Source organism: Lutra lutra, chromosome 5 (assembly GCF_902655055.1).
Source record: "Lutra lutra chromosome 5, mLutLut1.2, whole genome shotgun sequence".
NCBI classification, from domain to species: Eukaryota; Metazoa; Chordata; class Mammalia; order Carnivora; family Mustelidae; genus Lutra; species Lutra lutra.
Genome location: NC_062282.1, coordinates 153,727,503 through 153,755,424, shown reverse-complemented (window position 1 = coordinate 153,755,424; position 27,922 = coordinate 153,727,503). Strand labels below are relative to the sequence as shown.

Below are 27,922 nucleotides of genomic sequence, written 5' to 3'. Positions count from 1 at the left end.
GATCAATAAATTCTGCAGTTCTAATGTATAATAGTAACTATAGGTAACAATATTGCTACTTGGCTAATTAGCTTGCTTGTGGTGATCATTTCACAATGCATAAATACATAAAATCATCAAATTGTGCACCTTAAATATATATAGTAATTTTTTAGAAGACTGGCTGGACATAAGCTTTTTTATTACCAGCCCAAGGAGACTCTGGAATACACCAAAACAGCCTTCTCACCAGGTAGCTTGGACTTTTTACATGCAGAGAACTGGATCATATGATCTTGTGGCATTTTGTCCTATGATTCCTACCAGACTAGAACAGCTCAAGGATATAGTCCATGACTCAAAATACAAGTCCAGTCTTGGAGACACTTAATAAGCATTGTTGGATACACAGAGTAAGATCATATATGAAGACCAGAGATACCAGGGAGAATCAAGTACAAAGCAGTAAACAGAGATTTCTCTGATGTTAGTCATAGCCTTACACACAAGTCAGGTATAGGTGGGTTATTCAGGGGTACTATTCAGTGAGTAGAGAGCAGTATGAATGAAGCCTGTTAAATCACTTTCATCTCACTAACAGTTCTTGGATCTCAGGTTAGTTCATGATGATGAAGACTAAGGTTAGCTGAAGCTGAGGATAGAAGAACCATAATAAAGTAAGAAGAAATATGAGGGAATAGAGAAAGCATAGCAAAGAAAAACTGACTTCATGGTCTTAGCTATGGTACTGCCCATAGCACTTTAAATATAAAGGAAAATTTGACAATGAGGCTGAACAAAAAGGTCATGCCCTTTGGGAAAATAAACTTATATTATTTCATTTCCCACTCAAAATCCATGGTGACATCAGTGTGCATAGATACCACAGTTGCTGGCTCTACCTTCTCTGGTAGAGTAGTAGAGCAGTGGTCAGTGAAGCACAGAAATTAGCCTGCTGAGTTCTATGCTTGGTGAAGGAAAATATTCTTTCTCCAGGGCACTCCACTTACATGCTCTCCAGGATTATTTGAGCACTTGGAACCTTGCAACAGGCAAGATCTCGATATATAAATGTTAAAAGAAAAATGCAATGGTTGCTGTTAGATCTCATAGGATCAAAAGTACAATGTTCAACAAGTAAATTCCAGCTCTAGGAGTCAGAAGACCAACATTGCATCAGGTTAGGATCAGTAGTGAATAAATGTGCTTTGAATGAGTAAAGGCAAGAATGAATGAATAAGTCTTCTGCAACAAAATGAGTTTTGATCTGGTTAAAATATGAATAAAGTTGGCAGATAGGGGAGCCGTTTCTGATCCCAAACTCAGTGCTCCTGGGCAAAATCCTTTTCTTTTGGAGTCTCAATTTCCATCTCTGCAAAATGGGACAATAACATTCACCTCACTCTGTTGCTATGTTAATGGAGATTATAAATTCTGAGAACACAACAATCTTATCTTTGAGATCTGTACATATGCAATAGCAGCAGCAAACATTTGACTTTCTGACATATAATTGCCTAAAGAAAAAGTGAAGTAATCGAGAAATGAGATATTGGATGTGGACCATATTTTGTAATCTTTTTTATACTCTTCAGAGAGAAGGTTTCATTTGTTGTTCATAACACAGATATCTAATTAATTTTGTTGAGAAATAGACCAACATCATTGTTTTCACTCAATTCAATCCAAAATATCAGCTCTTAGGCCTGTGTAGACATAACCACCAAATAGCCATGTTGTGAGGGGATCTGTGCACATTAACATAGCCCAAATTCCCATACTATCAAGGACTGGCAGAGTGCACATAGTACATTCTGGCCATGTGTTCGACCAAGGATGTCATAGCTTCACCATGACACATACCTGGGATCACACCCCATAACAACCTTAAACACTAAGCTAGTTAACCTTCTGAATTTTTGTTTTTTCCTCTGTACAATAATGATCTATTATCATTTTTGTTATATTAGTATGAGGATAAATTGAGATAATGTGTTAAGTGCTTAATACAAAATGGGAGATAAAGAAATTTTAGTTTTCTTCCCATGTGATTACTTTTAGAACTGAGGAACAAAAACCCATTAGGGCAATAGGACCAAAAAAAGCTATAACTAAAATCAAATTCAGTAAATATTTTGAAGGAAGGGAAGATAGGAGGGAGGAAGAGAGATAGAAACGTTGAAGGGAAGAAGGGAGGAAAGAAGGAAGGGAGGGAGGGAGGGATGGAGGGACGAAGGGAGGAAGGGTGGGAAGAAGGATGTTTTTCCACATCTCTGTGTCTGGGGAATAGTTTCCCCCAGACACAGAGATGAGCTATGTTGATCTAACCAATGGTGTCTAAGACCGCCCACAAATACCCTGTGTATATGGAGCTTTGAAACACCAGTGTGGGGGCCCTAGAGCCCCTGTAGACCCAGCATTATGAGTGAGGAAGTTTTCATGTGTTTTTCCATAGGAGCCACCACTTGTCCAGAAACCATGAACTTTATCTCAGACCTTGACACTTGTGTTTATTTAGAATTCTTTTCAATCTATATCATGTCTCCTTTCTGAAGCTACTTAATGGCCTGCACAGAAAACCCTGGGCAATGCTTAGGAGCCATCAAGGACAGAATCACTGGCTCTCAGTTTTGGAAAACATCCTGTCCAACTTCAGGGCCTCAGATGTCTGCACAGGTAAGGAGCTTGCTCCCCCATCTATAAAGAATTCCGAAGGATGAGAAGCCACAACATTCTTCAATCAGATATTTTAGAAGAAAACAACATCTCCACTGGGACATCTCATTTTATATCCATTAATCATAAGGACTTTGTTAAAGTGCTAGTGCAGGAGAACTACGAAGTGTAGTAAGTTGCCCTCCATCATCTTTTCTCCTGATGGTACATAACAAGTTTCTTTAGATGTTTCCTAAATGGAAACCATTTGGTTTTATTTAGCACAGTGTACAAATCACTCAGCTTATAGTTAAAGTAGGTCTACCAACTGGCATTTCCAACTTATCAGTTGAGTTACACTGGTTTTTGGTGGCCAGCTGAGCACCAGTTTTGTTTGTTTGTTTGTTTGTTTGTTTGTTTTTGGGTTTTTTAATATTTTATTTATTTGACAGAGAGAAATCACAACTAGGCAGAGAGGCAGGCAGAGAGAGGGGAGGAAGCAGGCTCCCCGTGGAGCAGAGAGCCCAATGCAGGGCTCAATCCCAGGACCCTGAGATCATGACCTGAGCCGAAGGCAGAGGCCTTAACCCACTGAGCCACCCAGACGCCCCTGAGCATCAGTTTTAAAGAGGTGAGATTTCAGAGAGCTGTCAGAATGTTGTCAAAACAAAATAATATGGTGCAACAAGTAGTGGTTTCTGGTTAGACTGGATTTGAACCCTCCATTCTTGTGTCTGTTATCTCTGAATCTTGGATTTTTACTCTATAAAATGCAGATAATAATGCCTACCTAGAACACATGTATTTAGCACACCAAACACAGTTCTGGCATATAGAGCAGCCTAGTGGGTAAAACTATTAAGACCATTTGTGTATCCAGATGAAATCCCAACACCATGTTAAGTTGTGGAACAAAGAGAGTCTTTCCTCTCCCCCAGCCACTCCAACCCCGGGACCTGTCTCAACAGATGACAAAAGTGCTCACAGGTCAAGACACTCTCCATGTCTCCCCAGCACTGAGTTCAGATTTTGCCTGTGGCTACAGAATGTCAAATAAATCAGCAGAACTTTGGATTGTCCATCTGTAAAACAAGCCAAGAGCAAGAGACCACATGGTGGCAGTTTTACTCTCACAGAGTCTAAGCCACATCCATGAAAGCCCACCACCACCCCATGTAATAAAAGAAAAATACCTGCCAGTGCTTCTGTGCACATCTCACAAAGCTAACTACTCACCTGGAGAATTTGCTGTTTGTGCCAAGCTCTCCACTGCTTAGGAAACACCTGACTATGTATGTCTTTTTGGATCCCATGACATCCAGACTAAGGTGGTTTCGATGCTCTAACTAGATGTAAATTTTCACTACTTAATTTTCACTACTTTAAAAGCACCTCCTTTAGTGAACTGTATGAGCTTTGGTCTTTCCCTTCACTTATATCATGAGTCATGTTCATTCATTTAATCATTCAACAACACAGTGCCAATCTTGGCACTATGGACATTTGGGGCTGGTTAACGTTCTGTTTGGGGGCTATCCTGCACACTGTAGGATGTGCATTCATTTAGCAGAATCCCTGGCTTCTTCCCACTATACACCAACCCTTCTTCTGAGTTATGAGAACCAAAAATGTCTTCAGCCATTGACCAATATCCCTGGGGTCAGGGAGGCAAAATCACTCCTGGCTGTCAATCTCTGTGCTATAAGGGTTCTCAAACTTTAGCAAACACTGAACCAACTGGAGGTCTTGTTAAAGCAGTTCTGAGCCACTACCCAGTGTTTCTGATTTTATAGGTCTCTGTGGGTTCTCAGCATTTGCATTTTGATGAAGCAGCTGATGCTACTGATCTAGAGACCACATTCTGGTCTAGGAGATCTGTCATTCCTCTGTGAAATCCCTATTCGGTGTTTCCAGATTTGTCTGCAGATTAGAATCACCTGGAAATCTTTTAAGCCTTCTGAAGATCTGGACATATCACAGACCAATTAAATCACTAATTCTGAAGATGAGACATGTACATTATATTTTTGGAAACTCCTCAGATAATTCTGATGTGCAGATTTGGGGGCCGAATCTAAATGTCATTACATTATCTGGGATTTGAAGTTTGGGGGCTAAGTAATGTGTCATCCCAGCAGGCATATCCTGTAAGTGTCAAAAACAGTTACATCATGAGCATTGATCTATGAAAGACTGCAATCATACTCTTTGGGTAAGAAAATAGGGCAAATTCAGTTACAAAAGCTTTGCAGTCACAGCATTCTGAAGTGGATAAAGGAAAGCAAGAAACAAGCAGCAGCTCACCATATTTATAGTAAAGGTGGTTAAGGCATGCTGTGGAAAACAGGGCTCAAAGGGGGAAATGGGAAACTTTCAGAGGTGTCTTATTGAAAGGAGATGGATGTATGGACTCAGCTTTCACAGACTTCCATATGGACTCCCCAAGAGATTGTTTCATTTCTGAGCCACAACGTGGAGCCCTGGAAGGACATGGAAGAAGGAGAAAAGTCAACAAGAGATAGTGTCTTGATGGAAACTGCACACTGGGACAATGTGAAGTGAGTGAGGGAAAGATGGGAGGTCAAGAAAGAGAGAAGTAATTTAAAACCATCGCCCCCATTCATGCAGCACCACATTTGACAATGGGCAATTCCACAACTTCTGTCAAATTTTCCACCATTTAAAATCTCTAACAATATGACAGTTTTTTGATTTGGCGTTTTGTTTTTTGTTTTTTGTTCTTATGCAGCGTCTTTCTCCATAAATGAGATTTCTTGAATTATAAAAACCAAGGCTGTGCTTTACTTCAAAAAGAAAAAAAAAGGGGGGGAGGAGTCAAGATGGCAGAGAAGTAGCAGGCTGAGACTACTTCAGGTAGCGGGAGATCAGCTAGATAGCTTATCAAAAGATTACAAACACCGGGACGCCTGGGTGGCTCAGTTGGTTAAGCAGCTGCCTTCGGCTCAGGTCATGATCCCAGCGTCCTGGGATCGAGTCCCACATCGGGCTCCTTGCTTGGCAGGGAGCCTGCTTCTCCCTCTGCCTCTGCCTGCCACTCTGTCTGCCTGTGCTCACTCTCGCTTCTCTCTCTATGACAAATAAATAAATAAAATCTTTAAAAAAAAAAATAAAGAAAAGATTACAAACACCTACAAATCAACGGGAGATCGAAGAGAAGAAGAACAGCAACTCTAGAAACAGAAAATCAACCACTTTCTGAAAGGTAGGACTGGCAGAGAAGTGAATCCAAAGCGACGGGAAGATAGACCGTGGGAGGAGGGGCTGGCTCCCGGTGAGCGGCGGAGCAACAGAGCACAAAATCGGGACTTTTAAAAGTCTGTTCCACTGAGGGACATTGCTCCAGAGGCTTAACCAGGGTGAAGCCCACGCAGGGTCAGCGTGGCCTCAGGTCCCGCAGGCTCACAGAAGGATCGGGGGTGTCTGAGTGTCACAGAGCTCACAGGTATTAGAACGGGGAAGCCGGCTACAGAGACAGGGCGAGGAGTGACTCTCAGTTTGGGGTTACCTTGAACCGGTCGCAGGCTCGGTCAGCTCGGAGCATGGCTGGAGGCCAGGGTGGCAGGAGTCATTGGGCGCTGTTCTCTGGGGGCGCACTGAGGAGTGGGGCCTCAGGCTCTCGGCTCCTCCGGGCCGGAGACCGGGAGGCTGCCATCTTCATTCCCGCCCTCCGGAACTCTACAGAAAGCACTCAGGGAACAAAAGCTCCCGGAAGCAAACCCAAGCGGATTACTTAGACGGCCGGGGTAAGGGCGGTGCAACTCCGCCTGGGGCAAAGACGCTTGAGAATCACTACAACAGGCCCCTCCCCCAGAAGATCAATGAGAAACCCAGCCAGGACCAAGTTCACCTACCAAGGAGTGTAGTTTCAATACCAAGGAGGGCGGCGGAATTCCAGAGGAGGAGAAAGCAAAGCACGGAACTCATGGCTTTCTCCCCATGATTCTTTAGCCTTGCAGTTAAATTAATTTTTTTTTCCTTTCTTTTTCAATTTTTTTTTCTTCTTCAGCTAAATTTTTTTAACTTTTACCCTTTTCTTTTTTAACATTTTAAACTAGTTTATCTAATATATATATTTTTTTTTCTTTTTATACTTTTTCTTTATTGGTTTTCTTTTTAAAATTTTTTTTTCTTTCGTTCTGAACCTCTTTTTATCCCCTTTCTCCCCCCCCGCCACAATTTGGGATCTCTTCTGATTTGGCTAAAGCATATTTTCCTGGGGTTGTTGCCACCCTTTTAGTATTTTACTTGCTCCTTCATATACTCTTATCTGGACAAAATGACAAGGTGGAAAAATTCACCACAAAAAAAAGAACAAGAGGCAGTACCAAAGGCTAGGGACCTAATCAATACAGACATTGGTGATATGTCAGATCCAGAGTTCAGAATGACGATTCTCAAGGTTCTAGCCGGGCTCAAAAAAGGCATGGAAGATATTAGAGAAACCCTCTTGGGAGATATAAAAGCCCTTTCTGGAGAAATAAAAGAACTAAAATCTAACCAAGTTGAAATCAAAAAAGCTATTAATGAGGTGCAAACAAAAATGGAGGCTCTCACTGCTAGGATAAATGAGGCAGAAGAAAGAATTAGCGATATAGAAGACCAAATGACAGAGAATGAAGAAGATGAGCAAAAGAGGGACAAACAGCTACTGGATCACGAGGGGAGAATTCGAGAGATAAGTGACACCATAAGACAAAACAACATTAGAATAACTGGGATTCCAGAAGAAGAGGAAACAGAGAGGGGAGCAGAAGGTATGTTGGAGAGAATTATTGGAGAGAATTTCCCCAATATGGCAAAGGGAACAAGCATCAAAATCCAGGAGGTTCAGAGAACCCCCTCAAGATCAATAAGAATAGGTCCACACCCCGTCACCTAATAGTAAAATTGACAAGTCTTAGTGACAAAGAGAAGATCCTGAAAGCAGCCAGGGAAAAGAAGTCTGTAATGTACAATGGTAAAAATATTAGATTGGCAGCAGACTTATCCACAGAGACCTGGCAGGCCTGACAGAGCTGGCATGATATATTCAGAGTACTAAACGAGAAAAACAAGCAGCCAAGAATACTATGTCCAGGTAGGCTATCATTGAAAATAGAAGGAGAGATTAAAAGCTTCCAGGACAAACAAAAACTGAAAGAATTTGCAAACACCAAACCAGCTCTACAGGAAATATTGAAAGGGGTCCTTTAAGCAAAGAGAAACCCTAAAACTAGTAGATCAGAAAGGAACAGAGACAATATACAATAACAGTCACCTTACAGGCAATACAATGGCACTAAATTCATATCTCTCAATACTTACCCTGAATGTTAATGGGCTAAATGCCCCCAATCAAAAGACACAGGGTATCAGAATGGATAAAAAAACAAAACCCATCTATATGTTGCCTACAAGAAACTCATCTTAAACCCGAAGACACCTCCAGGTTTAAAGTGAGGGGGTGGAAAAGAATTTACCATGCTAATGGACATCAGAAGAAAGCAGGAGTGGCAATCCGTATATCAGATCAATTAGATTTTAAGCCAAAGACTACAATAAGAGATGAGGAAGGACACTATATCATACTCAAAGGAACTGTCCAACGAGAAGATCCAACAATTTTAAGTATCTATGCCCCTAACGTGGGAGCAGCCAACTATATAAACCAATTAATAACAAAATCAAAGAAACACATCGACAATAATACAATAATAGTAGGGGACTTTAACACTCCCCTCACTGAAATGGACAGATCATCCAAGCAAAAGATCAACAAGGAAATCAAGGCCTTAAATGACACACTGGACCAGATGGACATCACAGATATATTCAGAACTTTTCATCCCAAAGCAACAGAATACACATTCTTCTCTAGTGCACATGGAACATTCTCCAGAATAGATCACATCCTGGGTCATAAATCAGGTCTCAACCAGTCTCAAAAGATGGGGACCATTCCCTGCATATTTTCAGACCACAGTGCTCTGAAGCTAGAACTCAATCACAAGAGGAAATTTGGAAAGAACCCAAATACATGGAGTAAACAGCATCCTTCTAAAGATGAATGGGTCAACCAGGAAATTAAAGAAGAATTGAAAAAATTCATGGAAACAAATGATAATGAAAACACAACGGTTCAAAATCTGTGGGACACAACAAAGGCAGTCCTGAGAGGAATATATATAGCGGTACAAGCCTTTCTCAAGAAACAAGAAAGGTCTCAGGTACACAACCTAACCCTACACCTAAAGGAGCCGGAGAAAGAACAAGAAAGAAACCCTAAACCCAGCAGGAGAAGAGAAATCATAAAGATCAGAGCAGAAATCAATGAAATAGAAACCAAAAAAACAATAGAACAAAGCAACGAAACTAGGAGCTGGTTCTTTGAAAGAATTAATAAGATTGATAACCCCCTGGCCAGACTTATCAAAAAGAAAAGAGAAAGGACCCAAATAAATAAAATCATGAATGAAAGAGGAGAGATCACAATGAACACCAAAGAAATACAGACAATTATAAGAACATACTATGAGCAACACTACGCCAACAATTTTGACAATCTGGAAGAAATGGATGCATTCCTAGAGACATATAAACTACCACAACAGAACCAGGAAGAAATAGAAAGCCTCAACAGACCCATAAGCAGTAAGGAGATTGAAACAGTCATCAAAAATCTCCAAACAAACAAAAGCCCAGGGCCAGATGGCTTCCCGGGGGAATTCTACCAAACATTTAAAAAAGAACTAATTCCTATTCTCCTGAAACTGTTCCAAAAAATAGAAATGGAAGGAAAAGTTCCAAACTCATTTTATGAGGCCAGCATCACCTTGATCCCAAAACCAGACAAGGATCCCATCAAAAAAGAGAACTACAGACCAATATCCTTGATGAACACAGATGCAAAAATTCTCACCAAAATACTAGCCAATAGGATTCAACAGTACATTAAAAGGATTATTCACCACGACCGAGTGGGATTTACCCAGGGCTGCAATTCCATCTAGTTTCATTTACTCTTCTCCTACCCCCTTAACCCCCCATGTTGCATCTTATCTCCCTCATATCAGGGAGATCATATGATAGGTGTCTTTCTCTGATTGACTTATTTCGCTAAGCATGATACCCTCTAGTTCCATCCACGTCATCGCAAATGGCAAGAATTCATTTCTTTTGATGGCTGCATAGTATTCCATTGTGTATATATACCACATCTCTTTATCCATTCGTCTGTTGATGGACATCTGGGTTCTTTCCATAGTTTGGCTATTGTAGACATTGCTGCTATAAACATTCGGGTGCACGTGCCCCTTCGGATCACTACGTTTGTATCTTTAGGGTAAATACCCAGCAGTGCAATTGCTGGGTCATAGGGTAGTTCTATTTTCAACATTTTGAGGAACCTCCATGATGTTTTCCAGAGTGGTTGCACCAGCTTGCATTGCCACCAAGAGTATAGGAGGGTTCCACTTTCTCCGCATCCTCACCAGCATCTGTCATTGCCTGACTTGTTAATTTTAGCCATTCTGACTGGTGTGAGGTGATATCTCATGGTGGTTTTGATTTGAATTTCCCTGATGCCGAGTGATGTGGAGCCCTTTTTCATGTGTCTGTTGGCCATCTGGATGTCTTCTTTGCAGAAATGTCTGTTCATGTCCTCTGCCCATTTCTTGATTGGATTATTTGTTCTTTGGGTGTTGACTTTGCTAAGTTCTTTATAGATTTTTGGACACTAGCCCTTTCTCTGATATGTCATTTGCAAATATCTTCTCCCATTCTGTCAGTTGTCTTTTGGTTTTGTTAACTGTTTCCTTTGCTGTGCAAAAGCTTTTGATCTTGATAAAATCCCAATAGTTCATTTCTGCCCTTGCTTCCCTTGCCTTTGGCGATGTTCCTAGGAAGATGTTGCTGTGGCTGAGGTCGAAGAGGGGTGTTGCCTGTGTTCTCCTCAAGGATTTTGATGGATTCCTTTCTCACATTGAGATCCTTCATCCATTTTGAGTCTATTTTCGTGTGTGGTGTAAGGAAATGATCCAATTTCATTTTTCTGCATGTGGCTGTCCAATTTTCCCAACACCATTTATTGAAGAGGCTATCTTTTTTCCATTGGACATTGTTTCCTGCTTTGTTGAAAATGAGTTGACCATAGAGTTGAGGGTCTCCTTCTGGGCTCTCTATTCTGTTCCATTGATCTATGTGTCTGTTTTTGTGCCAGTACCATGCTGTCTTGATGATGACAGCTTGGTAATAGAGCTTGAAGTCCGGAATTGTGATGCCACCAACATTGGCTTTTTTTTTTCAATATTCCTTTGGCTATTCGAGGTCTTTTCTGGTTCCATATAAATTTGAGGATTATTTGTTCCATTTCTTTGAAAAAAATGGATGGTATTTCGATAGGAATTGCATTAAATGTGTAGATTGCTTTAGGTAGCATAGACATTTTCACAATATTTATTCTTCCAGTCTAGGAGCATGGAACATTTTTCCATTTCTTTGTGTCTTCCTCAATTTCTTTCATGACTACTTTATAGTTTTCTGTGTATAGATTCTTAGTCTCTTTGGTTAGGTTTATTCCTAGGTATCTTATAGTTTTGGGTGCAATTGTAAATGGGATGGACTCCTTAATTTCTCTTTCTTCTGTCTTGTTGTTGGTGTAGAGAAATGCAACTGATTTCTGTGCATTGATTTTATATCCTGACACTTTACTGAATTCCTGTACAAGTTCTAGCAGTTTTGGAGTGGAGTCTTTTGGTTTTTCTACATATAGTATCATATCATCTGCGAAGAGTGATAGTTTGACTTCTTCTTTGCCGATTTGGATGTCTTTAATTTCTTTTTGTTGCCTGATTGCTGAGGCTAGGACTTCTAGTACTATGTTGAATAGCAGTGGTGATAACGGACATCCCTGCCGTGTTCCTGACCTTAGTGGAAAAGCTTTCAGTTTTTCTCCATTGAGAATGATATTTGTCACAGATGGCTTTGATAATATTGAGGTATGTGCCCTCTATCCATACACTTTGAAGAGTTTTGATCAGGAAGGGATGCTGTACTTTGTCAAATGCTTTTTCAGCCTCTATGGAGAGTATCATATGGTTCTTGTTCTTTCTTTTATTAATGTGTTGTATCACATTGATTGATTTGCGGATGTTGAACCAACCTTGCAGCCCTGGATAAATCCCACTCGGTCGTGGTGAATAATCCTTTTAATATACTGTTGAATCCTATTGGCTAGTATTTTGGTGAGAATTTTTGCATCTGTGTTCATCAAGGATATTGGTCTGTAGTTCTCTTTTTTGATGGGATCCTTGTCTGGTTTTGGGATCAAGGTGATGCTGGCCTCATAAAATGAGTTTGGAACTTTTCCTTCCATTTCTATTTTTTGGAACAGTTTCAGGAGAATAGGAATTAGTTCTTTTTTAAATGTTTGGTAGAATTCCCCCGGGAAGCCATCTGGCCCTGGGCTTTTGTTTGTTTGGAGATTTTTGATGACTGTTTCAATCTCCTTACTGCTTATGGGTCTGTTGAGGCTTTCTATTTCTTCCTGGTTCTGTTGTGGTAGTTTATATGTCTCTAGGAATGCATCCATTTCTTCCAGATTGTCAAAATTGTTGGCGTAGTGTTGCTCATAGTATGTTCTTATAATTGTCTGTATTTCTTTGGTGTTCATTGTGATCTCTCCTCTTTCATTCATGATTTTATTTATTTGGGTCCTTTCTCTTTTCTTTTTGATAAGTCTGGCCAGGGGGTTATCAATCTTATTAATTCTTTCAAAGAACCAGCTCCTAGTTTCGTTGCTTTGTTCTATTGTTTTTTTTGGTTTCTATTTCATTGATTTCTGCTCTGATCTTTATGATTTCTCTTCTCCTGCTGGGTTTAGGGTTTCTTTCTTGTTCTTTCTCCGGCTCCTTTAGGTGTAGGGTTAGGTTGTGTACCTGAGACCTTTCTTGTTTCTTGAGAAAGGCTTGTACCGCTATATATATTCCTCTCAGGACTGCCTTTGTTGTGTCCCACAGATTTTGAACCGTTGTGTTTTCATTATCATTTGTTTCCATGAATTTTTTCAATTCTTCTTTAATTTCCTGGTTGACCCATTCATCTTTAGAAGGATGCTGTTTACTCCATGTATTTGGGTTCTTTCCAAATTTCCTCTTGTGATTGAGTTCTAGCTTCAGAGCACTGTGGTCTGAAAATATGCAGGGAATGGTCCCCATCTTTTGAGACTGGTTGAGACCTGATTTATGACCCAGGATGTGATCTATTCTGGAGAATGTTCCATGTGCACTAGAGAAGAATGTGTATTCTGTTGCTTTGGGATGAAAAGTTCTGAATATATCTGTGATGTCCATCTGGTCCAGTGTGTCATTTAAGGCCTTGATTTCCTTGTTGATCTTTTGCTTGGATGATCTGTCCATTTCAGTGAGGGGAGTGTTAAAGTCCCCTACTATTATTGTATTATTGTCGATGTGTTTCTTTGATTTTGTTATTAATTGGTTTATATAGTTGGCTGCTCCCACGTTAGGGGCATAGATACTTAAAATTGTTGGATCTTCTCGTTGGACAGTTCCTTTGAGTATGATATAGTGTCCTTCCTCATCTCTTATTGTAGTCTTTGGCTTAAAATCTAATTGATCTGATATACGGATTGCCACTCCTGCTTTCTTCTGATGTCCATTAACATGGTAAATTCTTTTCCACCCCCTCACTTTAAACCTGGAGGTGTCTTCGGGTTTAAGATGAGTTTCTTGTAGGCAACATATAGATGGGTTTTGTTTTTTTATCCATTCTGATACCCTGTGTCTTTTGATTGGGGGCATTTAGCCCATTAACATTCAGGGTAAGTATTGAGAGATATGAATTTAGTGCCATTGTATTGCCTGTAAGGTGACTGTTATTGTATATTGTCTCTGTTCCTTTCTGATCTACTAGTTTTAGGGTTTCTCTTTGCTTAAAGGACCCCTTTCAATATTTCCTGTAGAGCTGGTTTGGTGTTTGCAAATTCTTTCAGTTTTTGTTTGTCCTGGAAGCTTTTAATCTCTCCTTCTATTTTCAATGATAGCCTACCTGGACATAGTATTCTTGGCTGCTTGTTTTTCTCGTTTAGTACTCTGAATATATCATGCCAGCTCTGTCAGGCCTGCCAGGTCTCTGTGGATAAGTCTGCTGCCAATCTAATATTTTTACCATTGTACATTACAGACTTCTTTTCCCTGGCTGCTTTCAGGATCTTCTCTTTGTCACTAAGACTTGTCAATTTTACTATTAGGTGACGGGGTGTGGACCTATTCTTATTGATCTTGAGGGGGTTCTCTGAACCTCCTGGATTTTGATGCTTGTTCCCTTTGCCATATTGGGGAAATTCTCTCCAATAATTCTCTCCAACATACCTTCTGCTCCCCTCTCTGTTTCCTCTTCTTCTGGAATCCCAGTTATTCTAATGTTGTTTTGTCTTATGGTGTCACTTATCTCTCGAATTCTCCCCTCGTGATCCAGTAGCTGTTTGTCCCTCTTTTGCTCATCTTCTTCATTCTCTGTCATTTGGTCTTCTATATCGCTAATTCTTTCTTCTGCCTCATTTATCCTAGCAGTGAGAGCCTCCATTTTTGTTTGCACCTCATTAATAGCTTTTTTGATTTCAACTTGGTTAGATTTTAGTTCTTTTATTTCTCCAGAAAGGGCTTTTATATCTCCCAAGAGGGTTTCTCTAATATCTTCCATGCCTTTTTTGAGCCCGGCTAGAACCTTGAGAATCGTCATTCTGAACTCTGGATCTGACATATCACCAATGTCTGTATTGATTAGGTCCCTAGCCTTTGGTACTGCCTCTTGTTCTTTTTTTTTGTGGTGAATTTTTCCACCTTGTCATTTTGTCCAGATAAGAGTATATGAAGGAGCAAGTAAAATACTAAAAGGGTGGCAACAACCCCAGGAAAATATGCTTTAGCCAAATCAGAAGAGATCCCAAATTGTGGCGGGGGGGGAGAAAGGGGATAAAAAGAGGTTCAGAACGAAAGAAAAAAAAATTTTAAAAAGAAAACCAATAAAGAAAAAGTATAAAAAGAAAAAAATATATATATATTAGATAAACTAGTTTAAAATGTTAAAAAAGAAAAGGGTAAAAGTTAAAAAAATTTAGCTGAAGAAGAAAAAAAAATTGAAAAAGAAAGGAAAAAAAAATTAATTTAACTGCAAGGCTAAAGAATCATGGGGAGAAAGCCATGAGTTCCGTGCTTTGCTTTCTCCTCCTCTGGAATTCCGCCGCCCTCCTTGGTATTGAAACTACACTCCTTGGTAGGTGAACTTGGTCCTGGCTGGGTTTCTCATTGATCTTCTGGGGGAGGGGCCTGTTGTAGTGATTCTCAAGCGTCTTTGCCCCAGGCGGAGTTGCACCGCCCTTACCCCGGCCGTCTAAGTAATCCGCTTGGGTTTGCTTCCGGGAGCTTTTGTTCCCTGAGCGCTTTCTGTAGAGTTCCGGAGGGCGGGAATGAAGATGGCAGCCTCCCGGTCTCCGGCCCGGAGGAGCCGAGAGCCTGGGGCCCCACTCCTCAGTGCACCCCCAGAGAACAGCGCCCAATGAATCCTGCCACCCTGGCCTCCAGCCATGCTCCGAGCTGACCGAGCCTGCGACCGGTTCAAGGTAACCCCAAGCTGAGAGTCACTCCTTGGCTCTGTCTCTGTAGCCGGCTTCCCCGTTCTAATACCTGTGAGCTCTGCGACACTCAGACACCCCCGATCCTTCTGTGAGCCTGCGGGACCTGAGGCCACGCTGACCCTGCGTGGGCTTCACCCTGGTTAAGCCTCTGGAGCAATGTCCCTCAGTGGAACAGACTTTTAAAAGTCCCGATTTTGTGCTCTGTTGCTCCGCCGCTCACCGGGAGCCAGCCCCTCCCCCCACGGTCTATCTTCCCGTCGCTTTGGATTCACTTCTCTGCCAGTCCTACCTTTCAGAAAGTGGTTGATTTTCTGTTTCTAGAGTTGCTGTTCTTCTTCTCTTTGATCTCCCGTTGGATTTGTAGGTGTTTTTAATCTTTTGATAAGCTATCTAGCTGATCTCCCACTACCTGAAGTAGTCTCAGCCTGCTACTTCTCTGCCATCTTGACTCCTCCTCCCCATAAGTGACTCTTAATCTCACAAAACAAACTGAGGGTTGATGGGGGGAGGGGGGTTGGGAGAGGGGGGGTGGCATTATGGACATTTGGGAGGGTATGTGCTATGGTGAGTGCTGTGAAGTGTGTAAACCTGGTGAATCACAGACCTGTGCCCCTGGGGATAAAAATATATTATATGTTTATAAAAAATAAAATAAAAAAAAAAAAGATAATGCCTTTAAAAAAAAGAAAAAAGAAAAAAAAAGCAGTTAAACTGTAGGGGGATAGAAAATATCATACCATTACAGATAAATCATAGAAGAGAGAAGAAAGACTAGTTTTAGAAATACCTGAAAACATAAAGCATGTTGTTTACATTAAAGATCCCTTTTTTGTTCATTAGTGGTTTTTTGATGCCTGTTGCATACTAGTTCAGAGCTACACAAGCTAGAGGTAGCAGGAATAGAAAAACATATCCTCTTCCTCCAGCCTAATATATTCACCCTAAATAATTATTCTGAGACATGCACACACATGTACTTCATACACTGCAATGCAAATGTGTGTGTCTGTGTCTGTGTCTGTGTGTCTGTGTGTGTGTTAATAAGGAGAAACTGCCATGAAAAGAAAAATCAATAGTGCCAGGACAATCAATAATTTCTAAGAACAGTTGCTTACGCACAGCCCCACAAAGGGCTATTGAACTCAGTTGGCAATACCAAAAACAACCACTTAGGTAATAGTGTTTATGTGGGCACGGTTGTGTTTTCTTTCAATTATTCACCACACACATCCCATAAGCATCGACCAGGGACCATGCGAAGTGTTTTCTGTGGAGAAATATAAAACAAGGAAAGGACAGAGTCCTTAGTCATAAGTAATACTCAGTCTAGGTGTTCAGTGGAGAAGCCCTCCCCATCACAACAAACACAACGCCTTCCAAGCTTTCTGAGAATAAAATTTGTAGAAGGGAAATCTCCAAGTGGGAGAGACTAGGAGCTCTTTGCTGGTGAGTACAATTATCGACCGTATGATTATTTTACAAAACTAATTTGCTTAAGTGAGGAAGGGAAGTATCCTAATATTTACTGAATACCTATTATGCAAAAGGCACAACCTCAACATTTTTCTAATTCAATACTCACAAAAACCCTGAGAAGCAAGTATCATGACCCCATTTTATAGAGAGAGATAAGCAGAGGCTCAAGGTCATAAAAGTAGTAATAAGAGTTGTGGTGTTAATAGCAGCTGACAAACCGTGTATTCTTCCTGCCTAACAGTACCCCAAGCACTCTACAGGTATTAACCACTTAATGCCTCCAACAGATCCAACAATTCTGAGACAAGGAGCTTGAAGCTGAGTAGTCTAAGTTGTAGAGGTAGTGAAGCTGGGTCTTGAACCCAAGCAACCTAACTCCAGAGACTAGATCCTTAATCGCAATGACTTGAACTTGGTAAAATCTTCAAAGGACATTCAGACAACTCTGGGTCAAATTATTACAGATTGAAAACATGTGAGTTCCTTTTCTCTTTCATTTGCCTTGGTGGAAAAGGAAGCAAAGGAAAGAAAAGTAACTGAAAATAATGCCCTAGGAAAAAGGTCTCCAGTCAGAGGTGATTTTTCCCAGCAGGGAACATTTGGCAATGTCTGCAGACATTTTCGTTTGTCACAACTGGGAAGGAGTACTATTGGCATCTAGTGGGAGTCTAGAGATGTTGCTGAATGCACTGCGGTGCACAGGATAGCCTCTTATAGCAAACGATTATCCATAGGAAAATGCCAGTTGTGCCAAGCCTGAGGAAGCCTGCTCTAGAACAGTTAAGAGAATTTGGGATCTGGCCTGGAAGTTCAAAAATTTGTTGACCAAGGTCATATTATGTATGGATAAAATTGGGGTGATGGGTGAGGTTTCCTCCAGCTGTAAAATCTAGTGGTTATGAGACTTTTGAGACACCAAACAATACAAGCTGTGTCTGGAAGATGACAAAACAGGGAAAACATGAGACAACTCTCTTCAGGAGAATGTTTTCAAATGCACCTAGAGTCTCGTTTTACATCATGCTTTGGTGAAGTGAACAGATCAGGAGATGATTGCCATAAAAAAGGTAATTTTCTACAGTTCCCAAAAGGAGGGGTCATGCAGGGCCCCAGAGGGAAGGAAGCATCAGTGTTGGTCAGGAGGCAGAATGAATGAGGAGAAATCATACGCAAAAGCTTTTACATAATTTTTGTGGGAAGGACTGGGTAAGGCACAGATGAGCAGGTTTAGGATTTGATAGTTAGAATAATTTGGGTGGGCTTTGAGCCACAGGTATTGTCTTTAGTTGTCTGGAACCTGTCCCTAGGATGATTATGGCAGAGGGATATTGTTCCAGACTGATAAAGGGAGGCAGAAGAGGGTATGTACTCAGGATTGATTCATTTTCACACCAAAGACATTATCTGCTGCAAGTTGTTCACCATCTTTATGAATTAGCACCTTTAAGAGGACAGTCCCTTCCCATGGACTGAAAGACCTCAAGATGTCAAAGCATCATGAAATACAGAAAATAGATGCAGTATACCACATCTTCACTAAAAGCTCATCTTGAATGTTTCAGTTTAACAGTGTTAACTTCTTGTGCTCAGCTCGAGAGAGAAGCTTTGGGATGGGCCCTGCTGTACTCTGAACATATTTGATTCATCACTAAGGAATCTGTATAACCTGGCATGAGCATCCTGGAAATGGTGAAGTTTAAGGTGATAGATAAGATGGGTCCCTTGGCATAGCAAGAAATGCCAGGATGAGCATTGAGGAAAACCTTTTCCTAGCATAGCTACCTGAGCCCTATTTGCGGGACCTAGGCAAGCACTGGATTCTAAGCTCCTTCAGAAGCTATGGACAGTGGATCTCAACTCAGACCAGATGTCAGACTAGCCTGGGAGCCTTAAGAAACATGAGTGCTCAAGGCCCATGCCCAGAAATTAGTTTCAGGGAAACTGGAAATGCAGATCACCCATAGATTGCACGACTCTGCTGGTGAATCTGAAGGACATGCAGATTAGCGCCACAGCCTGTCACATCTCTGATATGTGGTACCTCTACAACATTTACATACCCCTCTAGGCCTGTCCCAGTGACCCAACTTGTCAACCAGCTCCAACATTCTCTCATATTCTAAACTCATTCAGGAACGTGGGGAAATACATTTTATTTATCTTCATTCTCTCCATCTAAGTCATTTGGTATCTCAAGCCCAGAAATATGAGCTAGAATTCAAAACATTCCCCAGGATTTGGGATCCTAGAACCAAGGAAGCCAGCAGGCCACAAAGTCTGGGAATTTGCCTGGTGGGCAGATCTCTGCTGGCTCTCTTGCAGTGGTGCATTTGGTCTGAGCTCTTCCCCTCATCCATACTTTCATAAAACTGCCTTTGGTGGACTTCTTTCTCATCATAGCTTAATTTGACATCCATTGAAATTGACTTTACCTCAACAAAAGTAATTTGAAAAAGGAGAACTCTAAGGAAGATACTTCCAGGGGCAACTACCGAAACTGGCTCACGTACTCATATTATGAAGTTCACAGGTTAATGCTTACAAAGAGGCCTATTCTCTATCAAACAAGTTCATAAGGGATCTTCTTACTAAGGTAATAAACCGCTATAGCAAATCCATTGAAATGAGGTCATAGCATGAGGATAAGGACAACATACTGCCAAAAATCTTCCTAATAGCAGTTACTGCATCTGAGCACAAAGGGCATGTTTAGGATGCCTGGGGGTCAAGATGACAAGGTCAAGTTGGCACTGCACAGCCGTGCTAACTGATAAAATGTACCCTGTCAGCCACCATCACAGGCTCTCAGCAATTTCATAGAAAAATTCATCACATGGATCCTCATGTATGTACAATGAGAATTTTGAACCACAAAACTCACATATTTGTGGATCTAGTGCTTAGACTTGGCATGAAAGTGTTTGTTTTTGAAATTTTGTCCTGTGTGCATTGGAAACACTGCTAAGCATGTGTATTCCACAAAACACGAGGTGTTCTAATGTGCTGTGGTTCTTTTTCTAGCTTTTTCTAGCTTTTTAAGATGGAAACTTTGATCATTGGTTTTCAGTCTTTCCTCCTTTTTTAACACGGGTATTTTGTGTTAGAAGTTCCCTTCTGAGCATTTTTTTGGCTGTATGCCAAGTCTTTTATAGTGATTTTTCAACATGAAACAATGCCAAACCTATAAAAATTTGCAAGAATATGAGGAAGAATTCCCACATCCCCTGTGCCAACTTTACTTAATTGTTGCTCTTTGCTGTTTTCATCCATCACCCCTCTCTAACTCAGAGTGGATGCTTCTGAGCTATTGGTGAGTTTGTTTCCTTCCTCCCCACAGTTAGTCTTGGCAGGAGGCAGGCAGAAGGCCCTGGAACCACTCCTCCACCATCAGCTTTGTCCTCACAAGCCTTTTTAATGAGAGCCCGATTCACCTGTTCCTCTTCAGCATGGTTGTGATAATCTACACACTAGCCATGGCTGGCAACGCTGCCATGGTCTTCCTGATCTGAGCTGATGCCCAGCTCCACACACCCATGTATTTCCTCCTCAGCCAGCTGTCATTCCTGGACATCTTCTTCACCTCAGTCACCATCCCCAAGATGATAGCAGGCTTCATCTTTGGCTGGACTAGCATTTCATTTGTGGGCTGTGGAGCACAAATGTTTTTCTTCATGTTCCTTGGGGCAGCTGAGTGCCTCCTGCTGACCCTCATGGCCTATGACCGCTACGTGGCCATCTGCAACTCTCTCCGCTACCCATCACTTATGAGTCGCCAGACCTGTCTGCTCATGGTGGCCGCCTCCTGGCTGGGAGGGTCCCTCAATGCCTCTATCCAGACAGCAATGACCCTGCAGTTCGCCTATTGTGGCTCAAGGAGGATTGCACACTTTTTCTGCTGAGGCTGGCCTGTGCTGACACAGCTGCCTATGAGTGAGTCCTCTTTGTGACAGGTGTGGTGGTCCTTCTGGTGCCCATTGCCTTCATCACCACCTCCTATGCCCTCATTCTGGCAGCAGTGCTTAGGATGCATTCCATGGAGGGGCGTCAGAAGGCCCTAGCCACCTGCTTCTCCCACTTAACAGTTGTCAACCTCTTCTATGGGCCCCTCGTGTATACCTATATGTTACCTGCATCTTACCACTCTCCTGGCCAGGATGATGTAGTGTCCGTCTTTTATACAGTCCTCACACCCATGCTGAACCCTTTCATCTACAGTCTCAGGAACAAGGAAGTGACAGGAGCAATGAAGAAGGTGATAGGGAAGTGTGGCATGGGTAGGACTGCTTAAGACTCAGGAGAGGGAGTCCTCCTCCTCTAGGATGTCACTGTGGCTTCAGGAGTCCATTCTATGATTGAGTAGTTAAGAGTCCCAAATCTACATGAAGGCAAGTGAGAGAGGCTGCCCCATTCCCTTACAGCTGCTGCCCTCCTCTTCGGAGAGTTGTCCAGACTGTCAGTGTCCACTTCTCACTCCTATCCCCCACCTCAACAAACTCCAATCTGGCTTCTGTTCCAGCCATCCCTTGTTCAAAGTAGCAATCACTCATGATCTCTATGTCACTAAATGTCCAAGGGCATCTCTTCTCTCCAAAAGATCCCCAAAGTCCTTTGTCTTCAGCTATTTTCCCAAACTTTTCTTTCATCCATCTCCTCCAGCTACACTGGCCCTCTTGTTGTTGATCAGAATATCTAAGCACAATTCTAGCTTGTGGTTCTTCAACACAGGTTTCCTGATGCCTGGGTGCTTTCCTCCACATTTTTGCATGGCTTTCTCCTGCACTACATTTAGAAACTTTCAAATGTGATTATATCAGAGATGCCTGCAATTGGCCACCCTGCCCAAAATATATCCTCACCCCATTCCACCATTTCTTTCTAAATCAATTTGCATACTCCATGTTTCTTTTTCCTGTTAGAATGTACAATTCAAGGGATTTGAGGCTTTAACTTTTAGTATTGTGCCCTCATCAATAAATATTTGTTGAATGAATGGACAAGCTCAAAGAACATTTCTTACCTAATTCCAACAGCATTGGCACTGTTATTAGTTCCTTCTTGAAAATCTTCCTTGCTTTGGTAGTGACACCACTTTTCTGGTTTTTCTCCTACTCTGGCTCATTCTTTCACATTAAGTGATAACCTGGTGCTAGACCCTTCTTTTCTCAGTCTACAGTCTCTCAAGTCTCTCTTATTCATGGTCATGGTTTCAAGTTACTACATAACACCAAAGTCTGTCATACATATTATAGGCCATGACATGTCTCCTCTAAGCTCTTCCCACTCGACTCCTTCTCAAAACCTACACTGGATGTTAGTCTCAAATTCAACACATAAACAAAGAAAGTCATGATATCTCCTTCAGGGCTGCTAACTGAATGAACGCTTCACCAGGTCATCAGGTTTCTGTCACCACCCACATCTAATCCCTCACTAAATGCTGTCCATTTGAACATCACTGCTTATGATTCCATGAGATGCAATCCTTGGAGGTGCAACTACTACCATTATAGTCCAAAGATACAATCATTCTTTACTTGGATGATGCAGGAATTTCCAAACAGAGCTCCCTGCCTTCTTTCACACCCCACCCAACATGAACAACGGCAGCTTTTTTTTCCAGGATGTGTCTCTAAACACAAATCTAATCACATGCCACCAACTCCACTTCCTAACCTCCCCTGAAATCACTTTAGCAATCCTTACTGCTCTTAAATGTATCACCATCTAACATAGGAGGCAGCAGGGAGGCAGGAAGGGAGGAAAGAACAGTCCGTGGTTGCAGTCTTGTACCTCCAAGTAGACCAGACTTTATCATCCAAGTCTTTGATTATAGAAAGTGACAAGCATAAGAAATGCTAAAATCACTTCCTGTTTTCTTAAGACGTCCCTAAAAGTCTTCAAAGGCCAAGACTTATCCTTAAAGTTCAATCTGCATCCTTTTTACTGCAGCTGGATTAATGTTCTCTAAAGTGACTCTTCATAAAAATCAAGAACAGCATAGGGAATTGCATTCTCACCCAAAAACTTCCACCACATTCTCTCTCCAAAGAATGAATTTACTCAGGAAAGAGTGAATTCTATTCCAAGGGGCTATGTGGCCAAAATGTTATAAATACATACCCACGATCTGATTCCAGAACAGGATACCTTCACCACCACAGTCCCCTACCTTGTGCTCCATAAGTTTGACCTTACACATCCTTTGACTCCTTAGCACTTACCCAAATAAAGAAGAAAACCATGATTTACAATTAGTAATGCATCTGACCTCATGCTCATTAAACAGGTGAGTAAGCTTTGAAAAATGACATGGTGGAGATAATCTGTCTATTCATCCTTCCTGTGACACAGGGAGCAAGTTGTTCTCTAATATCCAGTTTTACCCTCTTTAAAAATATACCCAATTTTAACTGAGCAGAAACCACCTGAAATAAATCTATTTACCAATCACCAATGCAGCTAGTTATGGCTATGTTCCTAAGGTGTGGCCAGTGTACCATAAGCGTAAATGGTGCCTCCCAGCAGTGCCCTTAGACATCCTGGGCAGGATCACACTCTTCACCACTTTTTCTTATTGGCTGACATGTAGTCATGACAACCAGAGCTCCTGCAGACCTCCTGTACAAGAGGTAGAAGCCAGCAAATGAGAAGGGCAAATTAACAATAGAGAAGGAAACTTAAGTTCATGAAATCATGGAATTAAGCGACTATTCTGTGTTTTCTGGCACTTGCTGTGAACTTAATCCTCACATCCTTTCACAAAACAAACATGACAGGAAGAGAGCAGGCCCTTTTTGTGGCAGAAGAGAAATTATTATGGGGCCCCAGATAGCTGGAATGCCAGGAAAAAGCTTGCTGACAAGTAGGTTCAAGTGCAGTAGGGAGCACACATCGGAAGGCAACACAGGGACTTTAAGATCAGTATCTGTGAGAATTTGATTTCCACGTGTAAAAAAAATGACAAATTCCAATCAGACCTGTAACTTACTTAAGAAAATACACATCTCAGCATTTCCAACTATAATGTAGGCCACAATTTATTTTCTTTCTTTTATTAGAAAAGAAAGAAAGAAAGTGTGAAAGCATGAAAATGGAAAGATTTTAAAGCTGATTTATCAGGGAATATTTGCAAAGTGACATAGTGAAGCTTAGCTCTGTTAGACACGAAAGATACCGAAATGAAGTGGAGAAGCTCAAAGTTAAATTTCAGGACCAATGAGGGCAGATGCTAGCATAGTAGAAAACATTTTTGCCTGAGAAGAAAATGGAAGAGGGATAGTGACAACTCAGGAGAAAGTGACCAAAGTACATAAAAATGACCAAATCCTTTCCAAAACAAACAACATTATAATTATTACAATGTACAATCAATGTGCAGTTACAATTACATTGTAATCTATTACAAACTTGCCCACCATTTACAGACTAGATTCCCTCTTGGGAACATAGTTCCAAGTTTGTGACTGCAGTTAATGAAACAATGAGACAAATACAAGTTATCCGTACACATTCCCTTCACACCCAGTTTTTCTACATGCACTTGATAAGACAAGACCTATCAGGGCTGAACTTTTGTCTGTTTTTTTTTTCATCAATTATCTTCAATTTTTAGATCATCCTGGATCATAGGAGGTAATAAATTGTTACTGAATTAACTTAAATTATCTGTCTGATCAGTTTTTATTATCTTTTTTAAGTCTAGATTGGAGCTAACTCCAAATTACAAACTCCAAGATAACACATTTTCAAGATTTTATTTATTTATTTGTCAGAGAGAGAGAGGGAGAGAGAGCAAGCACAGGCAGACAGAATGGCAGGCAGAGGCAGAGGGAGAAGCAGGATCCCTGATGAGCAAGGAGCCCGATGTGGGACTCGATCCCAGGACGCTGGGATCATGACCTGAGCCAAAGGCAGCTGCTTAACCAACTGAGCCACCCAGGCGTCCCACACATTTTCTATAAACATACAGTTTAAAAGCACTTTGCTACTATGAAAAACAGTTTGCCTTTCCTCAGAAAGGCAAACTTAGAATTATCTAATAATCCAGCAATTCCATTCTTGGGTGTACATCCAAAATAACTGAAAAGAGGTGTGTCAAACAAAAACTTGTATATGAATGTTCAAGGTAGGATTATTTACAACAGACAAAAGGCAAAAGCAACCCATGTGTCTATCTATTGATGGGTAAATAAAAATGTGACATATTCATACAATAAAATATTATTCAGTCATAAAAAAATGAAGTGCTGATGCATTATACAACAGCTTTCAAGGATGAACTTTGAAAATATTATGCTACGGGGTACCTGGTGGCTCAGTTGGTTAAGCATCTGACTCTTTATTTTGGTTCAGGTCATGCTCTCAGGGTAGTGAGATTGAGCCTTATGTTGGGCTCTACATTCAGCAGGGAGTCTGCTGGAGATTCTCTCTCTTCCTCTCCCTTTGCCCCTCCCTGTGCTTTTGTGCTCTCTCTCTCTCTGTCTAAAATAAATAAATAAATTTTTTAAAGAAAATATGCTAAAGTGAGAGAAGCCAGACACAAAAATCCACACATTGTAGGATTCCATTTTGTTAAATGGAAATCCTACAGTAAAGACAGATAGAGAAAATTCATACAGACATAGATCAGTGCTACAGGTTAGAAGGACAGGAGAATGAGGTATGACTGCTTAATCAACTTGGGATGATGAAAAACTTCTCGGACTAAATAGTAGTAATTGTTGCACAACATTGTGAATTTACTAATGCCACTGGTTGTGGATTGAAATGGTGAATTTTATGTTATGTGTGAAAGCACAGATAATATGTAATCTCATTTTCCTAGTATATTCTTTAATCTCTCCTCTAAGCATACCCAAGTAATTATAAAGTAACTAAATATTATAGTCTGTGCATATGTATATATCCATATCAATATTTATATATAGTCATATTTGTATCTCTACTCCACCATCCTTTGAGTGATACAATTATAAGATTTTGAAAATCATAAAGTTATATTCTTTACCTGCATAAAGCCTACAGTAGCTCAAAGCAAAGAAACTTATCAAAGATAAAGAATCACATAATGATTCACATAATGATTCAGCTGTCAATTTCCAAGAAAAAATACTTCTTAACATGTATGTCCCTAAGAACAGAGCATTAAGCTCTGTTTTGAAACAATAATAACTGATAATTTTCCCAAATTATTGTCTGACCCCAAACCACAGAACCAGAAAGACCAGAAAACTTCAAGTAAGATAAAGGCCATAAACACAAAATGAAAGGTAAAGAAAAATTTTTTGAATGAAGACAAGGGAATGAAGGTAGGAAAACACTTCCTATAGAAGAGCAAAGAATTACATCTGACTTCTCTTTAGGAACAATGAAAGCAAGAAAGTAATGGAATGAAATATTCATTGCTGAGAGGAAAAAAAAAAAAAAGAAAAACTTGCATAAAAAAGACACAGAGAACCTAGGTTTCTGTGCCCTGTGAAATCATCCTTCAAAAGTGACAGAGAAATGAAGACTTGTATAGGTGAACAAAAATTGAAGAAATTTGTTGCTAATAGATGTGTCTTGCAAGAAATGCTTTAAAAAGTACTTCAGAGAGAAGGAAAATTATATAGGTCAGAAACAGATTTATATGAGCTAAGCAAGAGCACCAGAGAATATGTAAGTATAGATGAAATCAAAATTTATATATTTATCCTTTATTGATCTAACAAATAAGTATTTCTTAAAAATAACACAGCAACAATGTATTTGACTATGTATGTTTATATATATAGGTACATATGTTTATGCATGCTTATGTATAAATAAAATGAATGTCAGAAATGATAAAAGGAATGGGTAGAAGGAATTATAAATATTTTGTTATTACAAGATATTTCACTACTGTGAAGTGTCACAGTGTTATTTGAAGTGAATTTTGATTAATGGATAATTTGTACAATAAACATTATGTAAAAGTATATTGTAAACTCTAGAAAAACTCTTTAAGTTTAAAAAAAGTATAACTGATATGATAAAAAGGAAGAAAAGGGAATCATATAAAATACTCAATTAAAATTACAAAATGCCAAAAAAAAAAAGAGTGGAAAACAAAAATAGAAAGAAAGAACTAGGACCAAAACAAAAGTGGTAACCAAAATGTTAGATATAATGACATAATGGTACAGTGATCAATTTTCACTATCAATAATCTTTAGTAAATCAATAAACTATAATAACTTAAATGTCAATGGTTTAAATGTGCCAATTAAAAAAAAAAGAGATTGTCTCCTAAAATTTGTATGGAACCACAAAAGAGCCTGAAAAGCCAAAGCAACCTTGAAAAAGCAAAGCAAAGCTAGAGGCATCACAATTCCATATAGGCTGAAAGCCTATATGCCATTGAATGTCTGTTAACTCCATTTGAGGCATTTCCTCCAAAAATCCTCTCCTGCCTATTACTTTTTCCCCTTCATTTGTGAGATCCCATCTATCTTCAGATCTGGAAGGGAACCAGGAAGACTGCACCAAAAGACAGGTGGAGCAGTGGCCTTTATATACTTTTGGATACTCCATCCTAATCTACCCAGTCCCAGGGACATAGTCCATACCCCCTTACAGGGTTTTCTCCAACTGTCTTTTTACAGAGACTTTCACTCCCCTTGATCACTTTAGTGTGCTTATGGACCACCTCCAAGACTTGTGGTATGGGAGAGCAGATGTCTGGGACAGGGAGGTAGAGGGCTGATGGATCCTCCCTTTCTTGCTGTCCGGCTGGAACACAGACTAAGTGGTGTGTTCTCAGGGACTCCTGGTCTGTTTCCTCTGTGACCTTCACCACATCCTTCCACCTCTGATTCCATTTCCTCATCAATGATTTTAGAAAAATAAACACTCCCCTCCCTCTCCCCAGAATCCTACACAAATCAAAAGAAACAATAAATGTGAAATCAATTGGATAAGTCAAAAAGCTTTGTGCAAGTGGTGAGGAAAGTAGGTTCTAGATCAGTAGTTCTCATTTTTCCCAGGAACATTTGGCACTGCCTGAGACATTTTTCACTGTGACAACTGACAGAGGATACTACTGGCATCTGGTGGATAGATGCCAAAGATGCTGCTAAGGCTCTAACCATGCACAGGACAAATCCCACATCAAAGATCTGAGAGTACCACGACTGAGAG

General features: G+C 40.6%; 1 pseudogene; it reads left to right on the top strand.

The window, feature by feature from the left end:
• Window positions 1–2,541: 2,541 nt before the first annotated feature.
• On the top strand, window positions 2,542–21,050 carry LOC125101239 (olfactory receptor 2Z1-like; annotated as a pseudogene).
• Window positions 21,051–27,922: the final 6,872 nt, after the last annotated feature.